Here is an 18,599-nt window from a genome sequence, read left to right as displayed (position 1 = left end):
GTATAAACCATCTCTGCTGGGTAGGCAGAGGAACTGGCCGGTAGGGATGCAGCATTGCAAAGGACTGTTCTTTTCAGGGAGTTGACCTGACTCGGTAGGATTGGTAAAAGAAAGAAGGAGTCAAGATGTGCATCAACCTGTTTCCTTTTCTAGATCAGTGGTTCCCAAACTTAAGTGCTGTTGGGGAATCCCTGAGACAGTTCCCTGGGGCCATCCACAGCTCTTCTCGAGTATTCAGTTGCTCTGGGACCATGCCACAACTTTGTGTTTCCACAGACCCAAGGGTGATGCCAGGCCTGCTGGTCCTGGCATTGTTGGAGGTTCACTGTACCCCAACACTTTCCCAACCCAGGCCATCCTAACATTGCTGGGAAGCAGGCCAGCGGCCACTGGGATCCTAGGGACACCACTGGCTTCTCGTGAGTGGTACAGGAGTTTCCACGAGGCTTTTGAGATCCAGATAGGCCGAACATCAAGGCTGTTACAGCTGGTTTTGTTTGTTTGTTGTTTGAGTTCATGGCAAACCACGGGTGGTGTGATTTCTACTTTATTTATCTACACAGCAGGGTCAAGTTTCTGGTTGCGGAATCCTTCACACAGTTAGACCACTTTATCTATTTATCATTCATCACTACTATAGACTTTTAAATTTAGCTCCACCCAAGAACTCGGCCGTTGTCCTGAGTGAACTTCAGAGGCTTACAGTTGCTAAAAGCATTTTACTTCTTGCTTCAAGTTCATGAACACAGATACTGGAAACTAATGAAATTGAACATGTTTGGGATCGTGGAACATGGGACCCAAGTTTCTGGCATATTTCACTTAGGATTTCAGTTTACATTTATTTGGTCATGAGCGATTTTGAGCACGACAGGGTCGTGACACTATTTTGAGTTCGGTGTATTCAGACGTAAGGACACTGTGAAGGCGTCTCCAGGCCAATGGGAAAGCAATCATGAGACATGCTTTTCTTGGTAAGATATTCGCTGGCACATGGTTACATATGATATTCCCACTCTTCAGTATGAATGGGAACGGCTTTTATAAAATACATTGTGACTGCCGACCCTAAAGCAGGCTGTGGGAAATGTTAGAACTCCGGGAAACTTTAGCTCCACAGTGGACGATCTTACAGAAACCCCCCTTAAGCTCTGCTTCACCTCCCCGAGCACAAACGTGGATGTATGTGTGAGACTGACTCTCCCACATGGCTTTAGGGGTGCACCTTTCAACTACATCTATAAATACCTGTACTTTGGTACTTCTCCCAAACAGTGGGTTTTTGGAAGATAAAATACTAATGAAGAAAACTGTTCAAAAGTTATCCAAGGATTAATCTGGTGGTATTATCCCATTTTCATATCGCTCCTAACGAATCTTGAATTTTAATAAGCTTAGAGTAAGAAGCATGTTTAATGTCTTTAAATTAGATCAGATCTTAGCCATGACTGAATATGGTTTGGCTTGCATAGTCTCCCATTTAATATTGTATAAGACATTGCATAAGGAACATTGAGGCCCATCTCTGATTCCCTTGGTTAAGCTGGCTCAATGGTCACTGGACTCTGTATGTGTGGTGTGTGTTTCTGCATGTACCAAAGGTGGTGGTTTTTCTTTTTCTTTTTGAGATGAATTCTTGGACTGTCTGTAGCCTAGGCTGTCCCAGTCACCCACCTCTACTCTGTACTGTACAGGAATGACAGGTGTGTGCTGACATGCCCAAGTTGGTACTCTTCCTTTCTTAAATTGATGCTGGCTTTCAGAAGATGGACACGTTTTCTTCTTTCTAAACATCTGGCTGTAGCTCTTAGCTATTAAAGTGATCATCCACGTTCGTGCACAACTTCTGGTCCCAATTTGTATCTCTGCCATGCAGAGTATGGCAGTGCAGACCTGTAGTCCTAGCATCAGGAGGCTGAGGCAGCAGGCTTACCAGTTTGAGGCTAGCTTGGCCTACATAGTGAGCGCCAGGGTAGCCTGAGCTACATAGTGAGATTAGATTGTATCTGTTTCCTTTGGTTGCTGTGATAAAAGACCGTAACTAAAAATGCATAGCTCCCTTGGAGCTGGAGTTACAGACCGTGGTGAGCAGCCTGAGCCACGTGACCTGAACGCTGGTCCTCAGGAAGAGCAGCGAGTTCTCTCAAGTGGGAGCCGTTTCTCCAGCTCCCGATTCTCACCTTCTGTCTTGTGGGTTCTGATGACACTCGGGTTATCAAACTTACCAGCACACACTCTTGCACTCAGGGCCATCTCTCTGGCCCTGGAGTCTTTGTTTAGGAGTGAATTAGTAAGTACATAACCAGAATAGTTATCCAGTACCCTTTAAATTAGACTACATCCCCCAAATTAATCTGGATGGATGCAATTAAAATACTGTATTTGGGGGGATTGTAATTGTTCCTAATTTATTTGTCCTTTTTAGGACCACATTTGTTTTGTGTAGTGCATCACAGTATAGACTGTACAGACAAACTCCTGCTGTGTAAGTAACTCCAGGCTAGTCAGTCCCCCCCCCCCCCCCCCCCCCCCCGGGATCAGTTTCTTATACAGAAGGAGTCAGAAGTACCTCATCCCAAGGCTCATTCAGATTCACTGATTTGATACCCGCCCAAAATACAGTAGCAATTGCTGACTGTCTTGAATTGGGAAAAGTGTATTTAAGTCCCATGCCGTTCTTGAAAATTATGGTTTCCAGGGAATGCCTTGAAATAACTCTGAAGCCTTTGGATGTTAAAAGAGGAAGGAAGGACCAGGCACAGCCTCCAGGTTTCTCCTCCAGGATTCCGGTGTTCATGGTGTGCCCACATTTTTACAATGGCTGTATCTTCCAGAAAGATTCTTCTTCTTCTGTGCTTTGGACCTATCCAATGATGGTATTTAAATGATTTCTACTGGATTAGGATGGAGCTCGGTCTTTTGTCTATGGTGATGCTGTCTGCTCATCATCCGTCTTTCCTACCCACCTCTTCTGCTTGTAGAATCGAGAAAGACAGTAGATACGTTGCCAGTGGCAATCAGTGTGTTGGAAGCACAGCCCTGCAGTGCGGGCAATGGACTCAGAATTGTTCTGGGGCCCTGGCCTCACATGCAGACCACAGACACCAGGCTTCGCTTTTATAATTTCCCCCCAACTTTCATTCCTTTCTTTCCTCACAGCTACTATATCCCATTGTATTATAATAAGCATGTGCATAGATACCTGAAGAAGAGCAGTAGTAAGAAGAAAGGACAGAGGAAAGTAAATGGCTAGAAGGCATGTCATATGTGTTTTATATGTTAATGGCACAGTAGTTAACTGATACTCATAAAGGGAAAAATTAGGACTTAGTGGGCCAGCCATTCTGTCTGTCCGTCCATCCATCATCCATCCATCCATCCATCCATCCATCCATCCATCCATCCATCCATCCATCCGTCTCATCTAACTACCATGGAAAAGGAGGTACTTGAGCAAGTGAGAACAGGCTTCCTGAGTCAGTGGATCCCTAACTGGGCTTTTGAGTTCACTAGGGAAGAGCTGGGGTCGGTATAATCATGGTAGCTGGTTTTAGTAGAAATGAGATTTGAGAACCAGCAGAGGATCTTGGATATTATAGGAAGATGTCTGATCCTCATTTTTTATGTTATTAACGCCTTTAAAATGGTTTTGGTGAAGGGATGGTAGCATGGAAGAAAGATCACAAGGGAGGCTGGTTGGAGGGAGGTAGACTAGCTTGGACAGTAACAGTGTGCCTTACGGGAGGTGAGGTTTGGCTGTAGTGTGGTTCTAAACATAGAATTGTCTGGTAGAATTACTACGTTATGTTTTCCTCTGTCAGCAGTGTGGACTGGAGAGTAGCAAGAGGGACTTCTAGAAATGTCACGCAATGTCACTCCCTCACTTGGTGCTTCTTGTGGGTGTTGGGGGACCTATTTCTAGTCATTGGCACAAGTGTGTCTGGTGAGGGTAGGCTGAAATAGCCTTTCCTGCAGCTTGCTGGCAAAGTTGGCAATATAAATCACCAGGTTTCAACCTATATCATGGAGCCAAATTCTTCCTGTGTTTGTCACCCCTGCCTGAGTTCAGACTTAAAATGGTGTAGTAATGTTTTTTGGTTTTTCGAGACAGGGTTTCTCTGTGTAGCTTTGCGCCTGTCCTGGATCTCACTCTGTAGCCCAGGCTGGCCTCGAACTCACAGAGATCCGCCTGGCTCTGCCTCCCGAGTGCTGGGATTAAAGGCGTGCGCCACCTCTGCCCAGCTAGTAATGTTATTTATGAGTGTACAGTTCTCCATGTCATTTGTTACCTTGATTCTCTTCAAACCTTTAATTGACAAATAGTTTTGTTAATCCAGCCGATACTCCAAGACGTTATTTTAGCTTTTAAAGTTTCTTGTCATCAGTGGCCTTTCAGACAGGTGATTGAGAATGTGCATTTCTGTGGCTGAACTTTGGAAGAAATACAGCATTTTTCATACATTAGAAAATATTCAAGCATCCTAGTGGGAAGTAACTATGTAATAGATGCAATGTGGCAGAAACTTTGATCACACTGTCCCAGTAGCATCACCAGATTTGAACTGAACGTCTCCAGAATTGTGGAGGGAAAAGCTGGCTGCAGGAGCGTTGCGTTGACACCGTTCCAGACCCAGAGCCACAAGAACTTAATGAAGGCAAGCTTTTCAGCCTAAAACGGTCTCAGAGGCAGTTGAGAGGATGGAGTACGTTCCTTTAAACGGGCGTCTTGGACCTCATTCATTCTCGAAAGCACCAGGATGAAGCTGTCAGCATCTAGTCCAGACTAAAAGGGAGGGTTGCGGCTCCCCAGGGGTGGGATGCGGTGGGGAGGGGGTGCTCCTACCCTCAGGCCTACAACAGGAAGGAAGCAAACCGTCCTTCGCTTGTTCCTTTTTCTAGAAGAAGAAACACTACTTCTCAATGCTCCTAATGTTTTAAACTGTAGTGCGCCATGCTGACTCCTTGCTGTTTTTTTTACTTGCTTAATAAATTTATAGAGAGTTTTGAATGCTTTGTTGGAGATTCCCAACAGTGTTAGTGCCTTCTTATTAATTATTAAGATGACTCTGTGTAGCCTCGGCTTGCACAGTCATTTGTGCAGTGCTACCGTGTTGGACGGGTGGCGGTTCCTCACTGCCATCGCTGTCCTCAGCAGTCATTATCCACTGTTCTATTGTCTCTGCGTAGCTCTGCTCCTGGACTTTCAGTGACGGGATTGCCCCGACGCCCATACATCCGATGCCGCTCTCTCCGAGCTTCTCCCCAGCCCTTCCTCCTGGACTCCATACCACTCCTGAACTCCCGAGCTTTGACGCCTTCCTCAGATCCCCCCCCCCCCCCCCCCCCCCCCCCCCGCCCCTGGCATTACCTCTGTTTCCCCAGACGTGGTTCCCAGTTGAAAACCTGACAGCTGGTTTAATTTGTAGGAATTTAAGTTGTCAGTTTGCAAACCAAACTAGACCACAGTCTAGCCCGCGTTGTCTGTCCCGTCTCTGTGTCCCCGTGTCCCATCCCCCCAACAGACACACACACACACACACACACACACACACACACACACACACTCACTTCCTAAGCATCATGAGATGTCCGCCCATCTACTTACTAGAGGTCAGTGTTTGGTTTCTGGAATGTGTGCATGGCATCCTCTCTGCAAATCTAGGGTCTGATCAAAGTCCTCTCTTTTTTAATGTATTCATCCCAAGAAACCCTTAGTATTTCCTGTGTTCTTCTTGTTTCCTTTTTGGTGGTGGTGGTTCTTTTCTAGAGCATTTTGCTGGGTTGGGATGGACTCAAAGGAGTGAGCTCTTTTGCCAGTTTCGCAGTAATAATTCTTTTTTTAAAAAATTATTTATTTATTATATATACAATGTTCTGTCTGCATGTATGCCTGCAGGCCAGAAGAGGGCGCCAGATCTCATTACAGATGGTTGTGAGCCACCATGTGGGTGCTGGGAATTGAACTCAGGACCTCTGGAAGAGCAGCCAGTGCTCTTTTAACCTCTGCTTAAATATCATGGTGGTATGTGCAGACATAAAAAGAGGGGAGAGCGGAGCTGGAGGCCGTTCCCTCGGCGTCTCCTTCCAGAACCTCACTGGGTGCACGAGGAAGTGTACAGAGTGAGTAGGAAAGGTCAGAAAATGAGTGCCTGGGGAGAGGTGAGCCGGGCCCACTGTGAGCAGAGGGTGCTGGGGTCTGCTGGTGGCCAGGGGCTCCATCTGCAGCAGCTCTTTAACTCCCTTGGCTTGCTCCTGCCCAAGGGGCATGGTTTACCACCCTTCGGTGCCCTGGAGCAGGGGCGGGGCCAAGGGGCTAGGGGGCTGCGGAGGGCTGGGGGACCGGGGAGGGCTGGGGGGGCGGGGGGGGGGGGGCTAGGGAAGGCTGAGTGTCAGCCTACAGGAGAGGCCTAGAGCCCACAGCCACGGGGACTAGCTGTTTCGTAGTCCTCCTGCTGGTCAAAAACAAAACAAAAGACATACCTTGTGTAGGGAGGACACGGGCTTGTCTCTGTGGCTTGGCTTGGGGCCGATCTCGTGGAGAAGCTGAGGGCTAAGATGGTGTTCTTGGAGCAAAGGCCTGTCAGCTCGGGTGTGTCTGCTTTTCCTCTATTCTTTTTCATTTTGATTCTTTGATTTAACCCCGTGAGGGGCCATTGCTACATTACTTTGGAAGTTCCCCTTACCTTACGCTGCTCCATGTGGATGGTACTCAAAGTTATTAAAAATCAACTTAGATACTTTTCATTCTATGAAGAGATGGTATTTTCTAGGTCACAATACAAAAGTGATTTGCGATCTCGCTTTTGGGTGCCTTATAATTTTATAACTTAATTATAAATAGAATTGAATTATCAAATAAGGTGGCAGGTGGGAGTGGCTTGCTTTAATGTTCCAGGATGTATTAATTTTAGATAAAATGAAATTAGTATTCCTATGGACAATTGAACGAGGTTTCTGAATTACTCTATTCAGTTGGGATTGACTCAATTTTACAAAATGGTACTTTTAGAGTTTTTGCAGCTAATGAGAAAATGGAACTGAAATTAAAATTCTCTCACAGTGTGGGCAAAATAATTTCTGTGAGCTGCAATTAAGAAGGTCCACGGAAGAGTCACGTTGTGCTCTAATTTCTTTCTGTCAGATTACATGGTTTTTAAGTTTCTTCTTACTTTATTTGGGAAATATATGACTTTGTACAAGTCAGGTATTCTGCATTACATGATTTTGCACTTTTTAAAAAAAAGTGATTAAAAATCTCTAAAGACAGGGAGTAAGACAAATTCAGTGATTTCTCTTATTTTCTTAATTTTTTTTTAATTTTTATTTTTTCAAGACATGGTTTCTTTGGTAGCTTGACTGTCCTGGAACTCTCTATAGACCAAGCTGGCCTCCAACCCAGAGGTCCGCCTGCCTCTGCCTCCGGAGTGCTGGGATTAAAGGCGTGCACTGCCACCACTGCCAGCTTTTTTTGTTGTTGTTAAATCAAGAATAGCTTGAGAAAACTTATAAGCCAAGTCTACACTGGGCGAGAAATCTTGTCATATGCCTGTCTTTGGAACCAGCAGAGTCATAAGCCCTTTTGGGGGGTAGGGTCTCAGAATGGCTTGGACTGAGGCCAGCTTGACTCACTATTATGAAAATACTTTTTGGTGGAACCAAGAAGTTCCTGGACGTGGATTGGCTTCTAGAAGCATGGGCACATGTTTTCAAGTGGAGAGGCCAATTTCAGCTGTCTGTGGGCCCGTTCTGTGTGACGCCTCCAGGGTTATGTACCCATAGCCCAATCACCATAGTAGATTTTTTGGGGCCCTAGAATTCTGCAGAAAAGGCATGTTCGTAGCATTTCATAGAGAAAGGCACTGCTATCCGTTACCTGGTGCTGGAGCTGAGGTGCTAATGACCAAGAGCTGCTTGGCTCCCTGAATGCTGTACTGTCTTTACCTCTGACACACTTCAGACATTCCTGGGCCCGTACACTGTACATTCTGTTCGTTTCGGTCTTATATTGACGGGGTAAATGCCTACGGGAATTCAAGCCATGGCTGGGCAAAGTTGATTTGAGGGTAGGTCAGGGAGTGGGGGCTGGGGTGGTGGTGGAAAGGGGTGAAAGGGCCTCTTCTGACTTGGGTGTTCCCCCACATTCATGTCAAATGTTGGGAGGGCCTCTCGATCAGGGTTTGGTATGTGGAGAATGGGAAGCCGAGTTGGTAAGATTTCTTCTTTCCCTCCTAAATTCCACCCGATAACACCAGAAAAGCATATTTGACCTGTGTGGCGTTGAGGTATTTGAGCATTGTGGGTCGGGTGCGAGGCCTGAGAAGCTGCTGAAGTCGTCGTAAAGGCGGCTGTGGTGTTGATGTGGTGTCTAACGTGACTGAGGAGTAGGTACACTGTTTTTTTATTAGTAACTAAAGTTTACTGTTTGGAGAACACAGCAGGCCTTTTGAAAGCACTTTAAGGCATGGGTGTGGAAGGGGGTGCGGAGGAAGGTGATTTCAGCAGAATGCTTTTAGATATTTCCTGTTGTATGAATGCTACATACTTCTCATGCCTTCAGACTCCTAGCAAATGGGAACAGAGCCCATTGAGGCTTAAATTTAATTACTGTTACAAAGAATGTAGAAACTTACAGGTAGTATAGGAACCTTAAAAACTGGCACGGAATGTAAGTTTTAATTTTTCACCACGTATATGTATTTGAATGTAGTATAATGAAGTGCACTTGGGCCCAAAGTATTTGATTTTTGAATTGCTTTTGTTTACAACTAAATTAAAAGTTCACAACTTTTAGTAAAAGCCATAGAGGTTGGACACATTCCAGACGTTAACGTGCCTTGGTTATAGTGTCTCCAAAATACCTTGGTCATTGCGGCATTTTAATTGTCAGTTTTTTTTTTATTATTAATTTTTTATTATGAAATGCTGCACATTTAATAATGAGGAAGAGTCACACTGTCAGAAAGCTCTTTTAGAATCTGCATTTAATCCAGTAAGCTGGGTTTTGTGTTAGAAGCTTTCTACTTCTAACTTCCCAGTACGCTAAACTCTCCCGACCCCACACCTTTCTCTCCATGGGTGAAGCTCTATGCTTTACCCATCCTGCGCCAGAAAAACAGCAGCTAATGAAAGCGTTTCTTTTAAATCTCCCTCACTTTTAATAAACAAAGTAATAGAATTTGGAAAGACATTTGGTACATTTATTGTAAATATTTAATTTCCTTTTTTTTTTTTTTTTTGGAGGTGTGGTGTTTCAAGACAGAGTTTTTCAGTGTAGCTGTTGGAACTCACTGTGTAGACCAGGCCGGCCTGGAACTCAGAGATCTGCCTGCTTCTGCCTCCTGAGTGCTGGGATTAAAGGCATGCACCACCACTGCCCAGTGTAAATATTTTCTTTAGATAAATGCCACACCTGTTTAGGTCATTGCTGTATTGCTGGGTGGGTCAAGCTTGTATTGACTGGTAGGCAGAATGTTTGGGTTCCAGAATAGCTACCCCTTAATAGCTCGCTCTGAACAGTGCTCTTTATTTCTGTGGACAGTAGTGTTTTGTAAACTCATTATTTCTACCTCATAGAGTTTTGCATACTGAGGAGCTGGAATAAATAAATGAAGCAGGGCCGAGGTGGTATCTATTGGAAGCATGTTTCAGCCTGACCAGAGAATTTCTCATTTCAGTCAGGACACAAACTCCCATCATTTACTTACAGCTTTCAAAATTAACTCTGAATATTCATCAAATGTTTCTGGTGTTTATTATTTATTCTGTGTGCTCTGCAGGATGCAAAGGTCATTGCAGACAGATCTGGATCCCCAAGTCTTGTCTCAAGTACATAACAAAAAAATAATCAATGGCTTATAAAGAATACAGATTAAATATCTTGGGATCCAGGGTAGTCAAAACTGTTGGATACTAAGTAACCCCCAGCCTTCTGTCCAGAGAGCTAATGTTCTCTGAAGCTCCATTAAGAGCAGTGGTTTTCATGATACATCTCATGGAAGCCCAGAGTTCAGTTTCTCTGGTATCAGAACTTAATACTGTCATCATGGCTCTAAGGGACTGGGTGATACGTTTGTGTCCTAACTAACATCATGTGACCAAGGAAGTACGTCATAGTGAACACAGGACATCACCAAAGGAGACAGGTCTGTGATGTAGCCAAGAAATATGGTTTCTTCTTTTTTCTTTTTGTGTGTCCATGTGTGTATGGTATGTGTACATGCACACCTGTGTGGATGCATGTGTGTGCAGGTGCCTGTGGAGGCTGGGGGTGGATGGCAGGGAATCTTCCTCCGTTCCTCTTCGACCTCATTCACTGAAGTAGGGTCTCTCAGTCAAACCCGGGACTAGCCATTAGTCTGATCTCCCCAGACAGCTTGCTCTGGGGATCTCGTGTCTCTGCCGTCTGGGCTGTAATTACAAGTGGGCCACCATGCTCGCCACCACGCTCCCCTGACAACTGTGGATACTGGGATCCGAACTCCAGTTCTTCTTGGGCAGCAAGCACTTTATCCGCCCAACCTCAGCCTCTTGGCTCCTGTCTATGTGAACTGTGTTGCTCTTCAGAAGATGTGTCCTAACCTTCTGAAGTTAGGCGTACTTAGGAGATCATCCATGTTACTACGTACTAAGCGTTGATGGGAGCGTAGTGTTGAATCATGGCCTGACTCAGACTGCGTGAAGCAGAAGAGACTTTCCTACACGTTGCTCAAGTGTGTGGCAGAAGTAATAAGTGAAACGCAATACAAATGTAGCAGAAGGCCCGGTGGAAGGGTTTGTTTCCTCTGAAGTGTGAATTGGATGGGTTTTCTATGGAGCCTTTCCTTTCCCAGTCCGCGAGGGCAGCTCTCTTCTATTCTGGTCATCTCACCCCATAGACGTTCCTCTCAGGGTCAGAATTGTTCCAGTTGGGATGATAAATTGTGTGGGCTCCTGAGAGTTAGTCGGTCCTGAGGTGTTAGTGTGGACTAACTAACAGTCTAGCTAATGATAAGTACTATAAGTTACACACACGGGCCACAGGCAGCTTAGGAAAAACATTTTCAGTAAGACCGTGGCTTTGGGAACAGTAAAGGAGTCTCTGGAGATGAAAATTGGAAGGTGAGTTGAGGTCAGAATGTTAGCAACCCGAAGGCTAGACCTCACATTTTATCTAGTTGGCCATGAGTGATTTTTTTATTTATTTTTTAATTATTTTAAAAGACCCATGTATTTCCTGCCAGATAATACTAAAGGGTTCTTTTGGGGCACAGAGGTTTAAAACAAAATTGTTAGAGCCTACTGCCAATTAAAAGAGGCATTTAGATTTCTGTAAGTCAGTGAGAAAACATGACATGAATTACTACAACCTGAAGAGAACCTAAGAAACCATTAAGTTTTCCAGCATGAATTAACCTCGGGCGTTTGAATCTGATTCTATTGTTTCACAGACGAAAACGCCCCCGGCAGTCGGACATTGTTCAAGGGCAGAACCTCAGGAAGTTGCAGGGAGATGGAGTTGAACCCCCCCCCCCCCGTTTTTTTTTTTTTTTTTGGTTTTTCGAGACAGGGTTTCTCTGTGTAGTTTTGGTGCCTGCCCTGGATCTCACTTTGTAGACCAGGCTGGCCTCGAACTCACAGAGATCCGCCTGCATCTGCTGGGATTAAAGGCGTGCGCCACCACTGTCTGACTGGACCTTTCTTTGACTTCACTGCAGAGCCTTATTTTGGGAACTCTCAGATTCACTTTGGTTCTGTGTCTTGGCTTTGTTGTGATGAAGATGTCTGCTTTACTTAAAGGACGATGAAGCTTAGGAGTTCTGAGGACAGCGGACACGACGGGAGTATGCAAGGTTGCTCTTGTGTGCCCTGGAGTGCCCCAGTGGATACTGGGGGGTAGACGTCATTAAGAGAACAATGGAAAAGAGAGGCCATAGATATCATTCCCACACATTGGAAAGGGCTTTACATTTTGGCATGTGTTAAACAATTTCAAGATAAAAAACTGTCTTTAGGTATGAAATATTTTATGGCATGAAAGAGAGAGTCTATGTATTAAAAATGGAAATAATGACTGTAACAAAATGACCAATTATGTACAAGCTTATAAATTAGCATGTGAGGAGTTTATTTTACTGAATATTTATTGAAATATGCATTACTATAAAAGTTTTAAGGTTTGAGGAAGACCACACAAATATAACTTTTATGTATTTATACTTTTATGGACAGTATTTTACTATTATTTTTTAGGTGGCCATCGGAGAGACACAGTTTAGAATGCCCATGGAGTGCCCATTGGTGGAATGAATACTTTATACATACTTAACTCTGTTTACATGATACAGTGTTACGCTAAAGGAAGCAAGTAATTTTGGGGGTTCAAGACAGTATGAAGAAGTATTATACAAAGTCTTAAAACTTTCCCCTCCTAAACCAGCCAATTACTGTCTTCACGACTGTATTATTAAAAAAAAATTTAAGAAAATTTGTTAGGTTCCAGCAGCATTTTAAAAAGCCTAATCCCATGTTGCTTAATGTCACAGAGAGGGGAGACATTTACCTAAATTGACAAGTTCCTATAAAATCAACACTTTCTCATGGCCACTAATTTGCACTTCAAAACAGGGTAATTAAAGGATGATTGCTTTCTTTGGGAAACAGAGTCTCAAATTATTTAGAGAATAGTAGATGTGTTGGGCCAACTGAACGTAAAGCTGCCGCAGAGGATTAACGTTCCAAATGCTCATTAACCTCAAAAGACAAAAAACGTCAGATGAACGGTTGCTGTGCCCTTGGTCAGATTCTTTCTAGAAAAGACTGTGATCGTCTGGCTTAAAAACAGCTTTAGGGTGCAGATGCCTAACAACTCAACAGGGGACCGGCTCCCAAGCCAGCTCAGAGCAGAAACAGCATTCAGGCTCCTGCCTGTGATGGGCAAGGCTGGAAAGGAGAAGAGGTTTGGGGATTTGTGGACTGTGGTAAGGTCTGACAGAGGGTGGGTGCTGGAGGTGAGACCTGTGGGTGCACTACAGGGGTCTCACTCTCGCTATTCTGAGAGCAGGGTGGATGGAGAGGTGCTCATCATGGACTGCTGTCGGACGGCATTTGGAAGGAGTGATTGGCTTAAATTAGTGTGTGTTTGCTGCTTTCTAAAATAAGGAAAAGTGGCTGAGAGTTCCCTGGGCCGGCCACTTCAGATACAGCCACTGGCACATTTTCCCCACCAGTCACCTCCATTTCTTCTCTGCTGCCTTCGAGGTGCCCAGCACCTGCTGCCTGCGTTAGAAACAGTTTGGTATGCTTTGTCTTCCCAGTGGACTGTAACCTCCTTGAGGGCGAGTTCATGGGTCTCTTAACAGGATGTTGAATGTAAAAAGACATCTCTAAAAAAAGGCTAAACAGCTAAGGTGCATGCCTGTGGTCCCAGCATTTTAGAGGCTGAGACAAGAGGGAGGTTGATGAGTTTGAGGCCAGACTGGGGACACGTAGTGAGACCCGGTTGCAAAACAACAAAACAAAACAAATAAGAGCCAGGCGAATCTCTGTGAGTTCGAGGCCAGCCTGGGCTACAGAGTGAGTTCCAGGAAAGGCGCAAAGCTACATAGGGAAACCCTGTCTCGAAAAACCAAAAAAAAAAAAAAAACAAAACAAAAAACAAAAAACAAAAAAACAAAAAAAAAACAAAAAACAAAAAACAAAACAAAACAAAAAAAAACCACCAGGACTAGGGAGATGGCACAGTGGGTAGGAGTGCTTAAGGATCTGTGTTCCAGTCTCCAGCAAAGCCGGGCATGGCCACATGCACCTGGAATCCCAGAGCGAAAGGCCACCAAGGCTTGCGGGCCACCCAGACAGTGGGAAAACCGCAGCTCCAGGTTCAGTGAGAGACCCTGTCTAAGGAAGGCAGAGACACGCAGTGAAAGGAGGCAGCAGCTCAGTGGTGGGGACCCGTGGTCTCGTTTGCACCCGTCCACATGCAGACACCACAGGCAAAGACAGAACAAACACCACACACGGAAGAGCGGCCGAAGAGCGAGGCGTGCCATTTACATTAACTATTACCGAAACCTCACTAGGACGTACGTGCCTTGTACTCAAAGGCACGTGTATGTTGCTAATATCGTTATGTTTCACTTTTTTTTTTTTTTTTTTTTTTGGTTTTTCGAGACAGGCTTTCTCTGTGTAGCTTTGCACCTTTCCTGGATCTCATTCTGTAGCCCAGGCTGGCCTCGAACTCACAGGGATCCGCCTGGCTCTGCCTTCCGAGTGCTGGGATTAAAGGTGTGTGCCACCACCGCCTGGCCCTGTTTCACATTTTTGTATTATTTTAGAGTCCTGGAAACTATATTTACATCTAGGAAAATTTTAACTTTAAAACTTTCTATGAGACTTCTTTAGGGATGAGTTTGCAGCCACTGAGCAGAGGCAGCAGGAAGTTTGACTTTAAAAATGAACGTTGGGGAATTATTTTTAAAGAAAGATTTTACCGTTTCCTGTTAGTTGTATCTGCACTGATGGATGTGCACACAGTGGGTTCCTACCATAAGGTTCCTACCCTACTATTTGTCCTCCGAGTCTTTCTCGGCAGGGTGACCACATAACATATGTGACAGGTACTTTTAGTGTTTGCCTCTGTTTTAAAGTAACATTTATGGATTGATTTCCCAGTGTTAGGGATTTAAAAAAATTTTTTTTCCTACTTGTGCATGGAAGTCAGAGGTGTGTGTGTGTGTGTGTGTGTGTGTGTGTGCGTGTGCGCGCGCATGTGTATGTGGAGGTCAGAAGTGTCTGTGGGAGTGTATGAATGTGTGTGGAGGTCAGGGTGTGTGTGAGGAGTGCATGGGTGTGTGTGGAGGTCAGAGGTGTGTGTGAGTGAGTGTATGAATGTGTGTGGAGGTCAGGGTGTGTGTAAGGAGTGCGTGAGTGTGTGTGGAGGTCAGAGGTGGGGGGGTCAGTGCATGAGGTTGATATCTGGTGTTTTCTCTTTTTGCTCTGTGTAGGATTTTTTTTTGGGCGGGGTGGGGGACAGGATTACTTTGACTGGAGTCTTTTGTGCTTTTATATGAATTTTAGGATTTTTTTTTCTGTTTCTGTGAGGAATGCCATCAGTATTTTGATGGAGATTGTGTTGAATCGATAGATTACTTTCCGTCCATTTCACAGCATTAATTTTGTCAATCTGTGAACATGGGATGGATGTCTTTCCATGTTCGAGCTCCCTCAGTCTCTTTCCTCAGTGCTCTGTAATTATTGTTGGTGCTGTCTTTCCCTTCGTTGGTTAGGTAGTGGTGTGTGGTGGGGAGGCTCCTGTGTATGAACTGTTTCCTGATTTCATTCTCAAGGAGTTCATTATGGGCCTGCACAAAAGCTACTGATTTGGTAAACTGCTGCTTTGCTAAATTTGTTTATTGGCCCTAAGAGCTTTTTGGTGGAGACTTTGGGGTCTCATATAGAATCATATAGTCTGAAAATAGGGATAACTAATCTCAATCATCCTGGTCCTTTTTTCTCTGGTCAGATCCAGCAATTGACTTCTCTTCTTACCCATAATTTACTTTAGCCAGTGGCTTGAGAGCAGAAGTGATGTGTGTCTCCCTCTCTGATGTCTGATGCTTGTGCTGGGTTGGAGACCTTACACATCTCAGATGCAGTCAGGGATGCTGAGCCCCACTGGGGGCAGCTGGAGAGGCATCAGGGGTGCTGAGCCCCACTGGGGGCAGCTGGAGAGGCATCAGGGATGCTGAGCCCCACTGGGGGCAGCTGGAGAGGCATTAGGGATGTTGAGCCCCACTGGGGGCAGCTGGAGAGGCATCAGGGATGCTGAGCCCCACTGGAGGCTGGTGGAGAGGCATCAGGGGTGCTGAGCCCCACTGGGGGCTTCTGGAGAGGCATCAGGGGTGCTGATCCACACTGGGGGCAGCTGAAGAGGCATCAGGGGTGCTGAGCCCCACTGAGGCCTGTTGGAGAGGCATCAGGGATGCTGATCCACACTGGAGGCTGCTGGAGAGGCATCTAGGACAATGTTGGACTTGCCTTGAGGGAGAAGAAAGTGAGGTTTGGTGTTTTTGCTACAGCGTTACTTGAACTATCATGGCACATACAGCTGTTAGTCATATTTAAGAAGGAGGCGCAAAGAAATGTGTGGCAGCCATGTACTAGTGAGTGAGTGTGTGGCAGCCGCATACTAGTGAGTGTGTGGCAGTGATCAGGCACAGCCTGTGTATCACTAGGGCACTCCCAGCAGTCCGCCTTTCCTCTTGGCCTGGTTAGCACTCCATGGTACAGCTCCACCAGTCACCAGCCTGACATGCTAGCCTAGTTCGCTGGGTTCTCTGCAAGTGTTAAAAAGGGCACTGGGGAAGCTTGCTGGTCAGTGAGTTCATAGTCCCTTCATTTTTATCTCGTTTTGTTTTTAACAAGGTACTTTTTCCGTTTAGCTGCACGGTGCTTGTCTAAAAGTCTACAGTGCCTCTGAGTGAGCCTTGTGGAGAATCAGTTTTTCCGTTTCTTCCAGGATTGGGTTTGGCGGTCTCTTAACAGGCTCCGAGGGCCTGCTTCACAGGCACAGTCTACTGTGAGGTCTGTGACGCTGGAATCCCATTTCAGGCTGTTGCAGGAGGAGTTGGTTTGTTTCTGGGCTTTTTCTTTGGTGACTTGTGTTCCCCATTTTTCCCCTAAAAAGTTTAGAGGGACATATTATCATATAGACAAATTTTAAAAATGGTCCTGTAATATCATCTGACACCTGTGTGAAAACCAGTCGATTGTTTAAAAACTTCTGTTGTCACTTTTTATTTCCCTTAATAAATTTGTTTCCCTTCATAGTTCAATTAAAGGGTGTGGTGGTGCGCACCCTTAATCCCAGCACTCGGGAGGCAGAGGCAGGTGGACCTCTGTGAGTTCGAGGCCAGCCTGCTGTAGAACAAATACCAAGACAGTCAAGAGAGACCCTGTCTTGGACAGGGGAAGTTCAGTTGAGATAAACACACCTCAGTTGACATTTGCTTTTTGAGTAGAGCAAATCCTTCAACATTTTATTTCATTGTGTTTTGATTTTTGGGCCTATTTAATCTTGAACATACCTGCACCTATAGAATCGGCTAAATTCCTAGAGCTGTGGCCCTGATAAGGAGGAGCTGGTGAGAGCACATTTTATTGTACAGCAATTATAGTGGCTTTCCCCCTAACTCCTGAACTGCCAATCTAGAGCTCAGCAAAGTCCTGGTCTCTATGGTTCATTGGCTTTTCTACTAGAGAAACAGTATTTCTGTTAGCAGTGATGGAGAAGTATATTTAGAGCTCCCCCAGCTTAGCCCATGTCACCTTGTCCCCTTTGCCAGCCTTAGGTCTCATGACTTTTGTTTGCCTCAAATTGAATCTGAGGCTAAGCTCAAAGGGCATGCATTTTTGTGTATGACTCAGGGCTGATCTCTGGAGTTATCAGACATTCCTCACATTCCATATGTCTAATTTTTAGTGCTTGACGGATCTGGTGCTATGCCAGAAGAAAACAGCCTAAGAGGAGGAGGAAACACCAGAAAGAAAGTCTCCACAGAAGTAGAAAGACCCAGCCATATGTTTAGCTAGCGAAGCGAGCTCATGGTATGGAATTGATTTGTAGCATGTTAATGCCATTCCTTAGGCTGCTTAGGAGCATTGCTCAGTTTTCTGATATTTGATTCTTGAAATTCCAATCTAGGAGCTTTAGAAAAGTCTGTGATTCTTTCCATCTGTATGTGTGTCGTACTCAGGGCCAGCACTCGGGGTTTTAGTAAAATAAATACTTGCAAAAGCTAGTAAGTATTGTGGGAGTGACTTAGTGTGACTGATGGGAGCCGTCAGTACAGATGTGGTCAGCAGAGTCAGATGCGTTGAACATACTGAAGGCATACCAACCGCTGTTTAGTCTTCCCAGGACTTGGGGGGTTACGGGGGGGGGGGGGGTAACAGGGAGGAAGACGGTATCCGTAAGACATGAAGGGTTCTGTGACAGACAGCACACTCAAATTGGTCAGAGCTGCTAAGGAAATAAGCAACTCATAGACTCCAGTGACCTCTTGCCCATACAGTAAGTCGGTTGATGATTCAAAGGGGAAGCACTCATGTGAACCACGAGTGTCAGGGTTGGGGATCAGACATGGTCAATCAGTCACTAAAATGTGTGTTAAAAACTCAAATCTGATGGAGGGTGGGTGGGGGAGAAGGCTGGGGGGCGGGAGGAGAGAGGACAGGGGAATCTGTGGTTGGTATGTAAAATGAATAGAAAATCTCTTAATAAAAAATTATTAAAAAATGAAAAAAAAAAACCCTCAAATCTGTCTTGGTCAAATATTTTGCATCTACTACAAAGATGTCAAATTAGATTCTCATGTTGATAACTTAAATATAGATTTTGTAAGTTTAATAGGAAATCATTTGAGACACAGACATTGTAGGATCCCAGTCAGAAACTTTAAATGTCTGTTGTCTCCTTTGGTGTCCATCAGGGTTCAGGAAATGTAAATAAGTAAGATATCCTGTATAAAATGTGTGTACAGATGTTCTGTAGATCTGAGTGTAATATAAATATAATATAATTGCATTATATCTAAATTTAAAAAACTATCTGGTGTTCCTAAGAA

This window comes from Peromyscus eremicus, chromosome 17, assembly GCF_949786415.1.
Source record: "Peromyscus eremicus chromosome 17, PerEre_H2_v1, whole genome shotgun sequence".
NCBI lineage: Eukaryota > Metazoa > Chordata > Mammalia > Rodentia > Cricetidae > Peromyscus > Peromyscus eremicus.
Note: the sequence above shows the minus strand (reverse complement) of the source record.